Here is a 14,467-nt window from a genome sequence, read left to right as displayed (position 1 = left end):
CGCCATCTCTCTCCTTGCGTGTGTCATCTCACTCTCTGCCTGTGCTATCTCTCTCTTTCCGTGTGCCATCTCACTCTCTCCCTGCGCCATCTCTCTCTTTGCGTGTCATCTCGCTCTATTTCTGCTCCATCTCTCTCTTTGTGTGTGTCATCTCTCTGTTTGCGTGTGTCATCTCAATCTCTGCCTGTGTCATCTCTCTCTTTGTGTGTGTCATCTCTCTCTTTGTGTGTGTCATCTCTCTCTTTGTGTGTCATCTCTCTCCTTGTGTGTGTCATCTCACTCAGTCCCTGCGCCATCTCTCTCTTTGTGTGTGTCATTTCTCTCTTTGTGTGTGTCATCTCACTCTGTGCCTGCCCCATCTCTCTCTTTGTGTGTGTCATCTCTCTCTTTGTGTGTGTCATCTCTTTCTTTGCGTGTGTCATCTCACTCTGTGCATGCCCCATCTCTCTCTTTTTGTGTCATCTCTCTCTTTGTATATGTCATCTCTCTTTGCGTGTGTCATCTCTCTCTTTGTGTGTGTCATCTCTCTCTTTGTGTGTGTCATCTCTCTCCATGTGTGTGTCATCTCACTCAGCCCCTGCACCATTTCTCTCTTTCTGTGTGTCATTTCTCTCTTTGCGTGTGTCATATCACTCTGTGCCTGCCCCATCTCTCTCTTTGTGTGTGTCATCTGTCTCTTTGTGTGTGTCATCTGTCTCTTTGTGTGTGTCATCTCTCTCTTTGTGTGTGTCATCTCACTCTGTGCATGCCCCATCTCTCTCTTTGTGTGTGTCATCTCTCTCTTTGTGTGTGTCATCTCTCTCTTTGTGTGTGTCATCTCTCTCTTTGTGTGTGTCATCACTCTCTCTGCCTGCACTCTTTCCGTGTGCCATCTCATTCTCTGCCTGCGCCATCTCTCTCTTTGCATGTGTCATCTCGCTCTGTTTCTGCCCCATCTCTCTCTTTGTGTGTGTCATCTCACTCAGTCCCTGCACCATCTCTCTCTTTGTGTGTGTCATTTCTCTCTTTGCGTGTGTCATCTCACTCTGTGCCTGCCTCATCTCTCTCTTTGTGTGTGTCATCTCTCTCTTTGTGTGTGTCATCTCTTTCTTTGCGTGTGTCATCTCACTCTGTGCCTGGCCATCTCTCTCTTTGTGTGTGTCATCTCTCTCTTTGTGTGTGTCATCTCTCTCCTTGCGTGTGCCATCTCACTCTCTGCCTGCGCCATCTCTCTCTTTGCGTGTGTCATCACACTCTCTGCCTGCGCTATCTCTCTCTTTCCGTGTGCCATCTCATTCTCTGCGTGTGTCATCTCGCTCTGTTTCTGCCCAATCTCTCTCTTTGTGTGTGTCATCTCTCTGTTTGCGTGTGTCATTGATATGGGCTGTGCTCTGTGTCTTAAACGAATTACTATGCTAAATGTTTTTTGGAAAAATGTATAACTTTTTTGACAAGTATCACACTGAGTGTCTGTGTTAATTAAGGAATTATATTTTCAACTTTTTCTATAATGTCACCTGTGTCTGCTCACAGTTTGCATCTCTTAGCTTATAGGGTACTGTTTCTTTTTGCATTGCGTCTCATGTTTCTATGTAATGCTGGCAAAAAAATGAATGGTGCATATTGGAAAAGTATTTTGGAAATGAGTCAGGTTTCTGCATTGTAATGTAGTGTCATTGATATGGGTTGTGCTCTGTGTCTTTTACGAATTACTATGCTAAATGTTTTTTGGAAAAATGTATGACTTTAAAATTTTTGACAAGGATCACACTGAGTGTCTGTGTGAAATAAGGAATAACTGACTTCAAGAATACATGTATTCCCATATTTTTAAATACATCAACTAAGCAAATTATTCACCCAGATTCATTTAAAATCAAGCTTAACTCACAGTGTGATCTTAGACACATGACACTGTCTCTACTGGCAAAAAACAGACCATATATATATAAGCAAGACATAACATTCCTTTTTCATTTCAACAGCACACCCTGGATCTTTATTGCACAGCTTAGAGCCTATTTGGGAACTAAGAGGCCTGACAGACATGCTGCCTTAGATTATCTAGTACTACATATCCTAAAGCATAACTGACTTCAAGAATACATGTATTCCCATATTTTTAAACACATCAACTAAGCACATTATTCACCCAGATTCATTTAAAATCAAGCTTGACTCACATTGTGATCTTAGACACATGACCAGGATGTTACATGTAATCTACCATGTCTGTCTCTGCTTGCACTATGTGTGTCTGTGCTCAAACTATCTCACTGTCTCTACTGGCAAAAAACAGACCATATATATATATATATAAGCAAGACATAACATTCCTTTTTCATTTCAACAGCACACCCTGGATCTTTATTGCACAGCTTAGAGCCTATTTGGGAACTAAGAGGCCTGACAGACATATTGCCTAAGATTCTCTAGTAGTACATATCCTAAAGCGTAACTGACTTCAAGAATACACGTATTTCCATATTTTTAAACACATCAACTAGGCAATTTATTCACCCAGATTTATTTAAAATCAAGCTTGACTCACAGTGTGATCTTAGACACATGACCAGGATGTTACATGTAATCTACCATGTCTGTCTCTGCTTGCACTATGTGTGCCTGTGCTCATACTATCTCACTGTCTCTATTGGCAAAAAACAGACCATATATATATAAGCAAGACATAACATTCCTTTTTCATTTCAACAGCACACCCTGGATCTTTATTGCACAGCTTAGAGCCTATTTGGGAACTAAGAGGCCTGACAGACATGCTGCCTAAGATTCTCTAGTAGTACATATCCTAAAGCCTAACTGACTTCAAGAATACATGTATTCCCATATTTTTAAACACATCAACTAAGCAAATTATTCACCCAGATACATTTAAAATAAAGCTTGACTCACAGTGTGATCTAAGACACATGACCAGGATGTTACATCTAATCTACCATGTCTGTCTCTGCCTCCACTATGTGTGTATGTGCTCATACTATCTCACTGTCTCTACTGGCAAAAAACAGACCATATATATATATAAGCAAGACATAACGTCACTTTTTCATTTCAACAGCACACCCTGGATCTTTATTGCACAGTTTAGAGCCTATTTGAGACCTAAGAGGCCTGACAGACATGCTGCCTAAGATTCTCTACTAGTACATATCCTAAAGCCTGACTGACTTCAAGAATACATGTATTCCCATATTTTTATACACATCAACTAAGCAAATTATTCACCCAGATTCATTTAAAATCAAGCTTGACTCACAGTGTGATCTTAGACACATGACCAGGATGTAACATGTAATCTACCATGTCTGTCTCTGCCTCCACTATGTGTGTCTGTGCTCATACTATCTCACTGTCTCTACTGGCAAAAAACAGACCATGTATATATAAGCAAGACATAACATTCCTTTTTCATTTCAACAGCACACCCTGGATCTTTATTACACAGCTTAGAGCCTATTTGTGAACTAAGAGGCCTGACAGACATGCTGCCTAAGATTCTCTACTAGTACATATCCTAAAGCCTAACTGACTTCAAGAATACATGTATTCCCATATTTTTAAACACATCAACTAAGCAAATTATTCACCCAGATTCATTTAAAATCAAGCTTGACTCACAGTGTGATCTTAGACACATGACCAGGATGTTACATGTAATCTACCATGTCTGTCTCCGCATGCACTATGTGTGTCTCTGCTCATACCATCTCACCATCTCTCAGCACCATCTTTACAGATTAAAGAAAAATGTGCAAATATAATTCTTTCTTTCACCCAGACAATCTCTGTGATCCTGGTCAAAATAGTCTGACACTTATACTAGAGAAGTAGGTGCATTATGTTAGTTAGGCCCTTCTGGGCATGTGAGAAGTGGAGTATGTTAAACATAGTTTGTCTCTAGACAGGCTACAAAGACAGTTAACAGGAAGGTGGGAGAGAGCCCATGGGAAAGAAAATGGCTGCCAGAAATACAAAATGGTTTCCAGCTCATGTCAACAAATCTGTCTAATATGTAACACTTGGGCTGAGTTCTCTGTCTTAAAGAAATGACTGTGATAAATGGTTTTAGTAAAATGAGCACTTTTAAAGTTTTTCACCGTGATGTTACATGTAATCTACCATGTCTATCTCTGCCTCCACTATGTGTGTCTGTTCTCATACTATCTTACTGTCTCTACTGGCAAAAAAAAACAGACCATATATATATACAAGCAAGACATAACATTCCCTTTTCATTTCAACAGCTCACCCTGGATCTTTATTGCACAGCTTAGAGCCTATTTGGGAACTAAGAGGCCTAACAGACATGCTACCTAAGATGCTCTACTAGTACATATCCTAAAGCCTAACTGACTTCAAGAATACATGTATTCCCATATTTTTATACACATCAACTAAGCAAATTATTCACCCAGATTCATTTAAAATCAAGCTTGACTCACAGTGTAATCTTAGACACATGACCAGGATGTTACATGTAATCTACCATGTCTGTCTCTGCCTCCACTATGTGTGTCTGTGCTCATACTATCTCACTGTCTCTACTGGCAAAAAAAGACCATATATATATATAAGCAAGACATAACATTCCTTTTTCATTTCAAAGGCACACCCTGGATCTTTATTACACAGCTTTGAGCCTATTTGTGAACTAAGAGGCCTGACAGACATGCTGCCTAAGATTCTCTACTAGTAAATATCCTAAAGCCTAACTGACTTCAAGAATACATGTATTCCCATATTTTTAAACACATCAACTAAGCAAATTATTCACCCAGATTCATTTAAAATCAAGCTTGACTCACAGTGTGATCTTAGACACATGACCAGGATGTTACATGTAATCTTCCATGTCTGTCTCTGCATGCACTATGTGTTTCTCTGCTCATACCATCTCACCGTCTCTCTGCACCATCTTTACAGATTAAAGAAAAACGTGCAAATATAATTCTTTCTTTCACCCAGACACTCTCTGTGATCCTGGTCAAAATAGTCTGACACTTATACTAGAGAAGTAAGTGCATTATGTTAGTAAGGCTGCTCTAGGCATGTGAGAAACATGAGACACAATGCAAAAAGAAACAGTACCTTATAAGCTAAGAGATGCAAACTGTGAGGAGACACAGGTGACATTATAGAAAAAGGTGAAAATATAATTCCTTAATTGACACAGACACTCAGTGTGATCCTTGTCAAAAAAGTTAAAGCCATACATTTTACCCAAAAACATTTAGCATAGTAAATCGTTTTAGACACAGAGCACAGCCCATTTAAATGACCACTACATTACAAGGCAGAAACCTGACTCATTTCCAAAATACATTTCCAATATGCACCATTCATTTTTTTGCCAGCATTACAAAAAAACATGACACACAATGCAAGAATAAAGAAGCCCAATATGCTTCTTAATCTTCCCCATAGTGCATACAGCACTCTATCTATATTAAATGAATCATTACTCACCTTTAAAAATGCTTTTGAAGATTTAGAACAGTGTCAGTCACACACACCAGATTTTCTTAAGCAGAATCTCTGAAATGCACCTCAAACACTGCAACCACAAATGGCCCTGATTCCCTGTAATTTTCAACACTTTCAAACTCACATAATATTCACCCATCCCCCCAGTGCTCATTCAGCCTGTTACCATGGTAACTCCCACCTAACTCAGCACACAGGTGAAAAGTTCATGATACTATGTTGCCAATGAATCCAGCAAGGGTGTTTGACTTCTCAATATAGCAGCTTATCCTGTGCAATGTTTCTTTCAATGACTTTTTCTCAACCATTAGAATGACTTCTTTCAAAAAACAGAAGCATGCACCCTAATTTTCAGTGGAGAATTTTAAGAAACCACCAATCATGTGTTCTTTTTAAAGTGCACTGAATCTCAACCACTTTTTTTTCATAACTCCTACTTTCAAACTGCAATTTCATTTCCACAACTCATCTGAATACAACCACATCTACCTTCAAGATGCCTAAAGTCTGGATTGTGGGTCATAGCTTTGTTCACTGGAGTGAAAAATATGCAGCAAACAGAGGTATTCCCAACCTTGATTTACCAAATGAGGATATTATGTGGATTGGCCAGAGAGGATTGAGATGTCACCAATTGATACCATTGGTAAAATCCTTTATGCATCTACCACACCCTGACCTCATAATTGTGTGCACTATGGTGGAAATGACCTGAGCACTTTGACTGGGGTATGTCTGGAAATGCTTTTAAAGGACATCTTTGGGCAATTGATGTCACTTTTTCCAAAAACTGCCTTGGTATATTGTAATATATGCCAAAGGCAAAAATGGAACTGGTCCAACCAATTTTGTCCACAGATTGAGAAAGCAAGGAAACATGTGAATAAATCTGTTTCTGCTTTCCTCAGAGACTATGGTATGGGTTCTATATACCACAACAACTTGCGTTACAACATACAAGGCATCTATAGGAGAGATGGTGTACATTTTACAGATGAGGGGAATAGAGTCTTCCTCTTGAATTTTAGACTCTGCATCGGTACCTACTTGTAGGTACTTAAATCACCCACATAACACAACAGCTCTTTTCAGAGCTACCCTACATCTAAGCACTCTAAATTCTTTTTTTACTCTAATTTTTTTCACTGTTTTTCCCCGTGGTGCGCTCAGGGTATGCGTACCTGTAAATGCCCGTGTAAGCGCACCCTGAGCTTACTCCGCGAAATTTTCCACAAAAAAATAAGTGTTTTTGCCCTTCAGGGTCCTCCTAGGCCCCCCTGAGAAAACCCAGGGGGTCAGGGGGTCTCTACCCTGTCCCCTTTTATAGTATCCCCCTTTTGTTTTTTCACCTCTTGTGTCTCGATTCTACCGAGACACAAGATGGCGGACTCTCCGGACTGTTTGGGATGTTGACAGACACCCGAGAGCCAATCAGCTTTCTGCTCGCGCACTTCCGTGGCACGCCGGGTGCGCTCCCTGGTACGCGTACCAGTAAGCGCTCGAAGCGCGCATATAGATATATATGTGTTTTTGAAGTTACTTTTCATAAGAACCACTGGAGCGATTTTAACCAAATATAGAAAAGGCACTTCTGCGTACCACTCCCTACAATTTTGCAAAGTTTGGTGTAATTCCATTCAGCGGTTCGGGCTGTAGCCGTGTCTGAACGTCCCATGGAAATTAACATGGGAAAAACACGTTTTGGGACTCCCCTTTTTTCTCGGCCCCCGCATAACGAATCCCCCCGAAACTTCCAGGGAAGGAGCAGAGCGGAGCTGGCCTAAATTTTGGAAAATTACACGCAAATTTCTCAACCGGCGCCAAAGTTATTCCCAATAGAATGTTGCGGATTTCCTATGGAAACTAGGTCTTAACTATAACTACCTACTGGCGACCGCCAGTAGGTAATATATATATATATATTACATACATGTTAGCTCTAAAATCTTCTTGGCAAGAACAAAGCCTAAAGCTAGCAGCATGGAGGAGTGCCAAGTTGTTATCGGATGACGAGTACAAGTTTTTGAAAAAAGACCATCCGGTTATTCCAAGTTTCTATCTGATACCAAAGGTACATAAGGACATTACAACACCACCTGGACGTCCGATAATATCGGCTATTAATAGCTCAACGGAGAATATATCCCGTTATATAGATTTTTTTCTTCAAGAGTGGGTGAAAGGTCTAAGGTCTTATGTACAAGACACTTCTGATTTTATCAGGAAACTGAATGATGTATGCTGGGGTCCAGATTGTTTATTGATAACATTAGGTGTAACATCTTTGTATACCTCGATCAAACACTCTGACGGGATACGAGCTGTAGAATTTTATTTGAACAAGCGACCTATGAATTTTTCTGCACACAACAGAATGCTTTTGTCTATGATCCGAGTGTGTCTTGAACAGAATTTTTTTCTGTTCAATTACCAAGTATATCAACAGGTTAGAGGGGTCGCAATGGGGTCATGCTATTCCCCAAGTCTAGCATGTCTCCACATGGGACTATGGGAGGAGCAGGTCCTGGGTGGTACACAATTGAAAGATATGCAGGAACATGTACCATTATATCTAAGGTACATAGACGACTTGTTCATGATTTGGCAAGGGTCTATACAGTCAGCTCACGTTTTTGTGGAAGAATTAAACAAAAATAATCTAAATCTGCAGTTCACTTCTCATATTGATAATGAAACAGTTGTGTTTCTTGAGACTGAGGTTTATGTCACAGATACTCGATTAGCGACCAAAATGCATAGGAAACCCACTGCTGGGAATACTATGCGCCATGCCTCTAGTCAGCATCCTCACCACCTAATTAGCAGTATTCCTTTCGGGGAAATGCTGCGAATCAGGCGTATTTGTAGCTACGACATTGAATGTCACACAATACAGGAGGAGAGTAAGGCTCGTTTTTTGTCCCTAGGTTATTCTGTTAAAATCATACAGCGGGCAATAAATAGATCATTAGCCATCACAAGAGAAGAGGCATTAAGAGGAAAGGACAAACTCAGTGTTTTGCAAATAAAAGAGACAACTATTAAGCCTAGAGTTATCACAACCTTCAGCAAACAGCATAAGGAGATTCGACGAATCTTTTACAAAAATTGGAACCTGATAACAGGGGATCCTGTTATTGGTGAATTTGTGGTGAATAAACCTAACATCACTTTCAGAAAGTCTATATCTATGTCAGATAGACTAGTCAGCAATTTTCTTGCAAAACCTATTTCTAACACCTGGGGCGCCCTGGGAGGTGGTTTTAAAAAAATGTGCAGTATGTAAGGCCTGTAAAAATGGGTGTAAAAAAAACCAATATGCGGTGCCTTTTAACAGCAAACCTGCTTTGATCAAAAAACGTATGTCATGCAGGACTGATTTTGCAGTCTATGTGCTGCAATGCCCCTGTGAGCTCCGATATGTGGGCAGCACTCGCTTACAGGTGCGTAAGCGGGTGCTACAGCACATTAGGGCAATTGTAGGTAAAGACCAATCTTATCCTGTGGCCCGCCACTTCGAAAAAGTCCACAATAGTGATCCTGCAGGCTTGCAGTATTTCGCTATTGACTGTGTTTTACCATTAAAGAGAGGGGGCGATAGAGATGCCAAGTTGCGTCTGTTAGAAACGAGATATGTAATCGAATTGGATAGTAAGGCCCCCCGAGGCCTGAATGCAAGTGAAGATTTATATACTTGTTTATAATGCATGAAGCTGATTAGCATACCTGATATATAATCATTGATTTTGGACAATATTCCACTAATGAATTCCATCTCTTTTTTTCGGTACCTAGTATAATGTCTAACGATGATTGATTGGCAATCCATTACATCTAGGATTGGGTGCTGAGCTGCTATATTAAATATGAGTTAAAAGTATTAATTACTGTCTTCCGCTCCTACAACAAATAACGAAATGTATAAGTATTTGGAATGATTAAGTTAAAGATTACACTGTCATGCACTCATGTTTGGGGTTTATGATGAGTATGGTTACTTGGAGCCTGGATGATTTATAATTGCTAGGATTACTATATAGAATTTTGTTACCTTTATGGAGGATTAGTGTTTATTGGATATCAATCAACATGTGTTTGACATGTTTGATTGTATATGATTAGATTATATCAATTTCTATATCTAATTAGGTTTCATTAGAAAGTATATAGAATTAGTCGTAGATTGTGCCTTAGATTTACTGTTTAAAATAGAGGGTTATTTACTGTCAAATTAGACATCATGTCTTTTATTGTAAATATTGTAAATATTGTATATTTTATGAAATTTATAACAAAATAAGGATATATTTTTCTATATATAATTTTATATGCAATGTCCCTCCAATGTGTAGGTTTCTCCCTTATATGCTGCTAAAAATGCTAAAAATTCTTGAATATAGGATGTATATTTAATATTGCATATATTTGCACAGCATCTTAGTGATACAATCTGAGGCTTAATATATTGTGAAGTGAATTGGGCACTAGGTCCTTTATTCAACAAAAACAAAAACACCGTCTTACCAATGTGAGTAACTTTTGTATACTAAAGAGTTAAGGGGGTTGGGCCAATGATATTCTGTGCCTCCCTCCGTAAATCCATGAGCTCTATAAGTACCCTCATCTATGTCTAGCAACGTATCATGTGATCAAGCCTCAGGCTAGAGGCGAAATGCGTCATGCGGAATTGCTTGGGTGTTATTCTGACTTTTTGATGGAATAAAACACTGTTTGCACAAAAAGCTGGGTCTTACTTGTTCGTTCTGAAATTCAGTCCATGGAGCAGGACTGGGATGCCGTAGCATCGAGCGAAGTGAAAAGGAATATATATATATATATATATATATATATATATATAACACTAAACCGTTATTCACGAATCCTTCTTCCTCAGAAAAGAATAACGCCGAGTAAGCCCAAATTTCGTGATAATTCTTCAGTGATTTATTTGTGCAAGTTGTTGCCAGCCATCCGCCATGACGCGTTTCGCCTCCAAAACGAGGCTTGATCACATATATATATATAACAGAAGGGTGGCAGGGAAGGTGATGAGCCGTTCCTTACACTCAGGGGAGTAGATGCGTCGGCTCCTTACTGCTGGCAAGGGGAGTTGAGGCTCGCTTCCTTACTGTGTGGGGAGTTGACGCGCCGGTTTCTTACTGCGCTCCAATGTGATGACGCTCCAGTGTGATGCGACAAAATGGCATCTTGGTTACGGTGCGACAACGTAGATGCGATGCGTGCACGCCCAACGGCCGTGCGGCGACTTGGTGAACTTCTGAGCCTCAACAGGCCCTGTGACATGCTTCTCTGGGGATGTGACGATGACCTCTGCGGCAGCGTCACGCTTCCCCGGTGATGCAATGCGCCTCGGTGATGCGATGGCAACAGCGGCAGCACGCTTACACGGCGATGCAACGACAGCTGCTGCGGCGTCAACACGCTTCTTCTTTGTTAAGTCGCGCTTCCAGCTCCCAGCAACACGCAGCCTCTTAGACGGCCCAGCACAACAGCAGGCATTTCAATTCCCAGCAAGGGAATTCAGGAGGGAGCTGGTGGTGAAATCTTGTATCCCTGAGACTTCAGGCAGGAGGCAAGCACAGTTCAAGCCCTTGGAAATTCTTCTTCAAGATGATAAAAGCACACTCAGTCCTCTTTCTCCTTTCTTTGGCAATGAAGCAACAACTGCAGGCCAACCCCCAAACAGCACACAGCACAGGGGTAGTCTCCTCCTTCAGTTTCCTGGTTCTTCTCCTCAGCAAAGGTTTGCCTTGATTCCCAGAAGTGATCTAAAGTTCTGGGGTCTGGGTCCTCCTTTTTATACACACAAATCCTTTGTCTCTGAAGGCAGAGTGTGTCTGTACCTAGTCCAAACCAGTTCTGGGTGCACCCTGTCAGTGCACAACTTCTTCCTTTGTCAGTGTGGGCCAGGTTCATCAGACGCACCACAGGAGGTGGAGCCAGCATTGTGGAAGGCAGGCACAGCCCTATTCAGGCCCAGGTGCCTAGTGCTGACTCACCCTGACTCCTGGAGCCACCCCAGCCCCTATCACTCACAAACCAGACATGGAATACACAAACCTGGCAGAGGCAGGCTGGATGGTTAGGCAAGAAAATAACTTCTTTCTAAAAGTGGTATTTTCAAACAAAGAATGTTAAAACCAACTTCACTAAATGGTGTATTTTATCAATATGAGTTCAAGCATACTAAACTCGAATTTCTACCTAGTTTCCTGGGTCAATTAGGATTATAAGATGTTATAATTAAACTGCCCATTCTTGCCTATGGGAACAGGTAGCCTTGCAATAGTGAAAAATTAAATTGGCTGTAATTCACTATCAGGACATGCCACACACATCAGGGCATGCCCTACCGTTCACATACAATGCACTTTGCCCAGGGGGGTACCTTGGGCCTACCTTAGGGGTAGGTAACATGTAGAAAAGGGAAGGTTTGGGGACTGGCAAGTGTGTACACTGGCCATGTCGACATGGCAGTCCCAAACTGCAAACAGGCTCTGCAATGGCAGGCCTGAGCCATAGGTTACAAGATGCTCTGGTGGGTGACAATCGTGCTGCAAGCCCACCAGCAGCATTTGGTTTACAGGCCCTGGGCACACGCAGTGCACTGTACTAGGGTCTGACAAGTAAACCAAATGAGCCAATCATGGAGTCACCAATCCATTACAAAACTTTACAATAGGGAGCACTTGCACTTTTGCACTGATTAGCAGTGGCAAAGTGCCAAAGCATCTAGACCAGTAAAAACATAGCAAAACAAAGGAGGCAACAAAATGGAAAGGAGACCCAAGCCAATGGTGCCAGGTCTAACACGTGTCCCATCCAGCTGAAATGTGGGGAGAACTACCCTACCTCTTGGGAGTTCTCATCACTAAGGAGGATAAATCTGGACAGACCATCAGCATTGGCGTGTTCTGTATCTGGGCGGTGTTCCACCATGAAGTCCATCCCCTGTAGGGAACTGGACCACCTCAACAGCTTTGGATTCTCAACCCTCATCTGCATCAACCATCTGAGGGGCCTGTGGTCTGTCTGAACCCGTAAGTGAGTCCCAAACAAGTATGGTCTCAACTTCTTCAGTGCCCAGACCACAGCAAATGCCTCACCCTCAATTGCACTCCACCTCTGTTCCCGTGGAAGACCTTCTACTGATGAAGGCTACATGTTGGTCTAGGCCCTCCTCATTTATCTATGAAAGAACAGCCCCTACACCATGCTCTGAAGCATCTGTTTGGACAATAAACTCTTTTGAGAAGTTGGATGCCAGGAGCACGGGCGCCATGCACATGGCAGTCTTCAGGGTATCAAAAGTATTTCTGACAGGTGTCAGTCCAGTTCATTTTCTTGGGGTGCTTCCTGAAAGTCAGCTCTGTCAAAGGTGCAAGAATGCTGCCATACCCCTTGACAAACCTCCTGTAGTACCCGGTGAGTCCCAAGAAGGCTCTCACCACTGTCTGGGTTTTGAGGGGTTCCCATGCCAGGATGGTCTCAATTTTGGGCTGTAGGGGCGCCACTTGGCCGCTCCTAACCTGGTGTCCCAAGTACACCACGAAACCCTGCCCGATCTGGCACTTACTCACCTTGATTGCAAGGCCTGCTCTCCGCAGTACCATCAACACTTCTCAGAGGTGACGCAGATGTTCTTCCCAACTGGTGCTGAACACTGCTATGTCATCCAGGTAGTGTGCACTGAAATATTCCAGTCCAGCCAACACCTGGTTGACCAACCTCTGAAAGTTGGCAGGGGCATTCTTCATTCCAAAGGGCAGAACCCGGAATTGGTAGATCTGGTGTGGAGAATGCTGACCTCTCCTTTGCCCCATCAGTCAAGGCGTTCTGCCAATACCCAGACGTCAAGTCAAATGTGCTGAGGTACCGTGCAGTCCCTATCTGATCATTGAGCTCATCAGCTATGAGGATGGGGTGCACGTCGGTCTTCGTGACTGAATTGAGCCCTCGGTAGTACACACAGAACCGGAGTTTGGGTGTGGCACCCGGCACTGCAGCCTTTGGGACCAAGACCACTGGACTGGCCCAAGGGCTGTTAGATGACTCAATCACCCCCAATGCAAACATCTTGGAGACTTCTTCCTTGATGCAAGCTCTCACCCTGTCAATCACTCTGTAAGTTTTGTGCTTAACAGGAGGACTGTCCCCAGCATCTACATCATGGACGCACCAATTAGTGACACTAGGGATGAGGGAGAACAGGTCAGCAATCTGACACAACAGTTGGCCACAATCCTCCTGCTGCTCAGGGGTCAGGAAGTTAGAGAGGTTCACACCCTCCACTGACCCATCTTGTTCCTTGGCACACAGGAGGTCCAGAAGAGGCTCAGTCTCCTCTTCCATTCCAGCATCAGTGGCTAGGAGCATGCCCACTTCAGACCTCTCCAATGGGGCTTCAGACGGTTTGACATGCAGGACCCACAAAGGGTTCCTAGAAGACCACAAGTCCACTAAGTAGGTGATATCACTTTTGCGCTCCACCGCCTCTAAAGGTCCGGTCCACTTATCCTGGAGCGCACAGGGCTCCACTGGGGCCATGACCCATACTTTATGACCAGGCTGAAGCTCAATCAGAGTGGCATTCTGATCGTACCACTGTTTCATCTCATCCTGGCTGGCTTCCAGATTCGCCTGAGCGAGCTGCCTGAAACATCGGGTTTAGTTACTGAAGGCCAGCATGTAGCTATATACATCCTGGGGAGGTTTCCTGGGAGCTTCCTCCTAGTGTGCCAAGTTCCCTGGCTCAGCCCATGACTCCTACATCCTGCGTAACAGCATTGTACCTTAGCTGATGGCTAATCTGCTTCCCGACCATGCATGGATTGTGGGTGAGTATGCCTAGTCATATGGTGTGGTGGGTGTATGACCTGCTGTTCTCTGCCTCATCGACATGGCAATGTTTATCTATATTTTTCACACCTAGGTGACTCTGCGTATCCCAAACGTCCCACCC

This window comes from Lissotriton helveticus, chromosome 2_1 (genome assembly GCF_964261635.1).
Source record: "Lissotriton helveticus chromosome 2_1, aLisHel1.1, whole genome shotgun sequence".
Classification (NCBI taxonomy): domain Eukaryota; kingdom Metazoa; phylum Chordata; class Amphibia; order Caudata; family Salamandridae; genus Lissotriton; species Lissotriton helveticus.
The sequence above is the reverse complement of the archived record's forward strand: the minus strand, read 5'-3'. Positions refer to the sequence as shown.